The sequence below is a fragment of the Colobus angolensis genome, unplaced genomic scaffold (genome assembly GCF_000951035.1).
Source record: "Colobus angolensis palliatus isolate OR3802 unplaced genomic scaffold, Cang.pa_1.0 Scaffold11, whole genome shotgun sequence".
Taxonomy (NCBI): Eukaryota; Metazoa; Chordata; class Mammalia; order Primates; family Cercopithecidae; genus Colobus; species Colobus angolensis.
In genome coordinates this window covers 3,927,750-3,933,462 of record NW_012112030.1, presented here as the reverse complement: position 1 = coordinate 3,933,462, position 5,713 = coordinate 3,927,750, and the positions used below count along the sequence as shown (strand labels likewise).

The following is a 5,713-nucleotide window of genomic DNA, read 5'->3' as shown; positions in this document are numbered from 1 at the left end:
ATCTCCTGACCTCGTGATCCGCCCTTCTCGGTCTCCTAAAGTGCTGGGATTACAGGCTTGAGCCACCGCACCCCGCCTATTTCTCTTAATCTTAAAAGGGAAAATTTAGGAAATAATGTCTTACATTAAAGAAACATTAATTCTAAATATTCATTTAGTTTAATTTTCTGTCTTTATTTTCTACTAGATCCTGCTAACATAAAATTTAATGCTTTCTTTACAATTAAAGCATAATATGTACAGTATAATCCTATTTTACTAAATGCATTTCTGCCTTAATATTCTACTTACTCATCTGTATATATATCCAACTACAATACATTAATAGATTGTATAATCACAGTGACTATTTCTTGGTTACATATAACATTTTGGATTTAAAAATTTTTTTCCTTTGTAATTATCTGCAATTTTAAGTTTTAGTATAGAATCTATAATGTATTTTAAGAAGCAATTGTTCGTTTAATTAAACAAGCTTTTTAAAATTTTAAAATGGCTGGAAGAGTATTTAAAAGAATTTTAAGTAATCTTTAAAAGAATTTGTAAGTAATTATAAATGGTGAAATTTGTCTTCTTTGTGCTTTTATGTAACTATTTCTAATAATAATATTTCATTCTGGCTTCCAGATATTTAATCTGTACATGGTCATGCCTTTGAGAATATTGTACAAACACATTTGTAAAATTTCATATGTCATATGTATTATGAGGTAGACACATAGAGAAGAGCACACAATAACTGGAGGACATTGTAGAGAAACTCCAGAAATGTGTTCAATAAAATATAGCACCTTAAAGCAAAACAAAAAATAAAAAATTTAACTCTTGGTAATTCTGAGATATAAACAAACAAAACACCTGTATATTTGTATCATAGATCAATTCTACATCATCTTCGATTGGAGATTAGAAGTAAAATCTAAAACGCATACACACTAAACACACTCCTTACACATACATTATACTAGTGCACATTTAAGTATATGTTTAATATGCAGATATATGTTTAATATATAATGTATACCATTTGAATTTAATTAGGAAATAGTATATGTAGAGGGAAATCAATCTCTTAAAAAGTGGTGGTTAGTGTTAGCAAAAGGCACACAGGGCTCAATAAATATCTGTGGAAAGAAAGAATGTATGAATGAACAAACGTATGTATGAATTAATATCCAAATCTAGAGAGACAGAGTTATAGGGATAACAGCCCAGTTGTTTTCTTATTCTCAGGGATTTTCCCTCCCTCTCATTCATACCCCAGCCAAGAAAACACTCTGAAGAGTCTGAAGTAAAAGTTCACTTGTTGAACCCAATGTTTTCCCCGAGGCATTGGGAAGGTGAAGGCAGAAAAGCAGAGTGCAAAATGAAGTGACAATGGATGCTAACGAGAACCTTTGAACACAATGGGACAGAAATAAGGTCGTGCATTTTCTACTATCTGTCTGTCACCTGTGGACAACTTGCCACTTCAACAGTTCTGGTCACTTTTAAGCTCCCCCGAGGAGAAGATAGGAAACTTGGACACCCTGTGTGGGATTGAGAATCACAAAGGGACAATCTCACCAACTGGTCAAGACAACTGAACTGAACTCTTCATTCACAAGTGGGATTCTCATAAGAGGAAGGAAAACAGACACCGTCTGACACTACCCACATCAGGAAGAGGTGAACCTTAATGAGAGAAGAAAACAGATTCTATTAGGGGAAAAAACATTTAATCAGAAAATAAGGCTCTGGAAAGAAAAGGCCAATTGGGGCTTTGTCTAAAGAAATAATAGAATATTTTTCTGCCAGAGAAAGCAATTCCCAGGACGGAATTTTCAGATTGACTGAAGACTATTGGTCAGCATCATTAGTACTTTCAGTGAGAAATAATTGAAAATAAACCAGAGCAAGCATTCCCCACGTGGAAACTCTTGAACAGTCACCTGGGAACTGTTAAAAATGCAAATTCTTGGACTCTCCACCAGAATCACTGAATCAGAAACTCTGAAATGGGACTCAGTAATCAGTAGTTTAACAAGCTCTCCAGGTGATTCTTATGCCAACTAAAGTTTGAAATCCCCAGGTGCTAGCACTGGAAGCAAATGAGTCACAGCTGTGAACAATCCGACCCTTCATCCCCTGGGTGGGATAAATAAAAATGAGAAACTAAAAAGTTAAATGATAGAGGTTGACCATAGTTCAAAAGCAAGGCTATACCTGAATATAAAATTTTTTTCTTAACCTAGATACAAAATGGGAATATGTTTAATCATTTATATAGCATCTGATTGGTTTTTTCCAGCTTAATTGAGGTATGATTGACAAACATATATATATTTAAAATGTACATGATGTTTTCATATACATTGTGAAACAATTACCACAATGAAGCTAACATAACCGTGACCTCACGTAGCCACCATTTTGTGTGTGTGTGTGTGTGTGTGTGTGTGTGTGTGTGTGTGTGTGTGGTAAAAACCCTTAAGACCTACTCTTAGCAAATTTCAAGTATGCAGTACATTATTATTAACTACAGTCACCATGCTGTACGTTAGGTCTCCAGAACTTACTCATCTTTTAACTAAAAGTTTGACTAACTTCTCCCCCCAGTCCCCGGTAACCACCAGTCTACTCTCTGTTACTGTGTGTTCAACTTTTTTAGATTCCACATACAAGCGAGATCATGCAATATTTGTCTTTTGGTGTCTGGCTTATTTCACTTAGAATAACATCCTCCAAGTTTATCCACGTTGTCACAAATAGCAGGATTTCTTTATATACTTATAGAATAAAAACTAGACTGAATTATGCTTTACGTTTCTCTCCTCTTCCCAATTTTTAACACCTGAAAATGATAATCTCCAGGTTGAGCCTAATAGAGCACTGCCTCTTGCCTGATGGTAATAACACCAAGAGCAGGTGCGGTGCCTATAGGGGGTCAATTTATAGCGTAGACACATAGCTCTAAACACATTCTCAGTGATTCGTTCCAATTACTCCTCTACCTAGTGGGTTTACACTGGCATTTTTTCATGCCCACCTAGGTTCTTCCTAGTACCTCACCTTTTCGGCCCACTTCCACTGGCCATCCGTTGTTTAAAACTCAGCCAATGTCATACCATCTTGTCAAAGCATATTCAAACCAACAGCAAATAATATAGTAAATAATAATGGAAATAATTATAGTGAATAGTAATTATTCACTATAATTATTATTATACTGCATATATAATTATTATTAAATAGCACATAAAATATATAATTAAATAACACATAAGCGAGTTCTACATCACCATGCCAACTCAATCCTCCAACCTCATAAGAATTGAAAATCTATTATCAAAGACACAATGAAAATACAGCATAAAATAGACCCAGATACTTCCTGAGAGGTTAACAACATCTAGCCCACCAGAGGAAGAGCTGCAGCTGGAGCTACCTGGGCTCCGTGAGTTAAAACCACACAGGAAGCCTCAAACACAGGGGCTCACTTACTGTGTACCAGGAGGCCCAGGGTGACCCTTACAAGATCTCCTCGCTTCTCCCACTTTCATCCAAGGTCTAGGAACAAGGCAAAAGTTAATTGTTAAACTAACAGGGATTTAAGATGTACCTTTAAATCCTTGGTTTGCTTTAAATTTGGCCTCTTGAGTATGGATTCTCCCCATAGGTTTACTGTAAGAAACATTCACATGAGAATGTGATATTGGACTAAAATGTCTGATGATTGAAAATAGAATGTTTGGACCCAGATTGGTGATTTTTGTTTTTTGTCTTCTTGGAAGTTTTCCTTCATATTTTTAAATGATTTCTTAATAGTCATACTTTACCTTAGATTCCATATTTTTGTAAAGTACTTACTTTGTTGGGTTTATTTATTGAAAGTGAAAAAACTAATTCCTTTTACTGACTCTCTTCAAAAATAAGCATTGGTGAATTCTTTGTGCAGTCATTCATATTCCATGGTTTACTAGCTGAATCAAACCCATATCTAGAAAAGACACGTGCCAAATACAGATTTTTGGGGGCTAGGCTTTTTGTTGTTGTTGTTATTGTTGCCGTTTGACATATATATCATCTTATCTAATTCTCCAAAATGATATCCATGTTTCAGAGATGAAAAATTAGGGGCATTAGGTGACTCACAAAAGGACATTCAATTGACTAATGCACATCTATATTTTATGTAGTCTATTTTAATCCTCGCTTATATTTACATAGGTAGGAAGAACAGGATAAATTTTGTGATTGTTCTTACCCTACTTTTCTGTAATTAATTATAGAAAATGTTTGTCAAATTTTTTTAAGGCCTTTCCATACAAATGACTTAGTTTTTTACATTCAAGGGATATCACACACAAATGTGGGGTTTTTTTGTTTGTTTTTTTGGTTTTGAGACAGAGTCTCGCTCTGTTGGCCAGGCTGGGGTCAGTGGTGCCATCTCAGCTCACTGCAACTTCCACCTTCCAAGTTCAATTGATTCTCCTGCCTCAGCCTCCCGGGTAGCTGCGACTAAAGGTGTGCACCACCACGCCTGGCTAATTTTTGTATTTTAGTACAGATGGGGTTTCACCATATTGGTCAGGCTGATCTCGAACTCCTGACCTCTTGATCCTCCTGCCTCAGCCTCCCAAAGTGCGGGGATTAACACTGCGCCCGGCCGCCCCACAGATTTAACTATCAGCTCCAGGGATGGAACTGGGACAAGCTGGATTTTTGCCTCCAGGTGGCCAACATGAGCTCACAGTGATACCAGAAAATGAATGAGAAGAGAGGAAGTAGCTAATATGAGGACTGAAAAGTAGGCAGATTGGGAGTTTTCTGGAGAACTGTGTGGAATGGGGAGAAAGCCACTAAGCAGTGTCATTTTGCAGCCTAAATAAGGAAAGGTGTTCACTCTCATTGCGCCATAGAAAGCATTTTTACACCCACCTTTCAGCTTTCAAAATGACTGCTCAGTGTCTCCATCATCAGAATTGCAACTTCAGTGTTTAGCAAGTTGAGAGTCCTCGGCTAGACCCTCAGCATAAACTCTTCTTTTTAGGAAAAGAGATTTTATACTCTTCCTAACATAGCCTTAAGTTCACAGTTCAAAGTCCTAACAATACCTTAGCCGGCTATGGAGCTCTGAACTCTTCAAACCTTAGTGCTTGTTCATCATAATTCAATTATCTGCTGCTAGAAAGAGGAAAACCGGCCGGGCGCGGTGGCTCAAGCCTGTAATCCCAGCACTTTGGGAGGCCGAGACGGGCGGATCACAAGGTCAGGAGATCGAGACCATCCTGGCTAACACGGTGAAACCCCGTCTCTACTAAAAAATACAAAAAACTAGCCGGGCGAGGTGGCGGACGCCTGTAGTCCCAGCTACTCGGGAGGCTGAGGCAGGAGAATGGCGTAAACCCGGGAGGCGGAGCTTGCAGTGAGCTGAGATCCGGCCACTGCACTCCAGCCTGGGCGACAGAGCGAGACTCCGTCTCAAAAAAAAAAAAAAAAAAAAAAAGAGGAAAACCATCTTTAAAAGCAGCTTTCCAAAGGTAACTCCTCCTCTCCAAACAGAGCTGCCTATACATATTCTCCCTTTTCACATATAAATTCTGCTGGGTTAAAACGCTGAGTTCGAGAGAAGGGGGGCAATCTTGTGGAAATCCGTATTATTAAAAATCATCTCAGCCTCACAATTCAAACAACCAAGATATTTTATTAACAGTATTTTCTACCATAATCT

At 37.6% G+C, this 5,713-nt stretch overlaps 1 pseudogene; it reads right to left on the bottom strand.

Annotated features, from left to right (window-relative positions):
* Positions 1-3,656, bottom strand: part of LOC105521307 — an 8,780-nt pseudogene extending 5,124 nt beyond the window's left edge.
* Between the last annotated feature and the right edge of the window lie 2,057 nt (positions 3,657-5,713).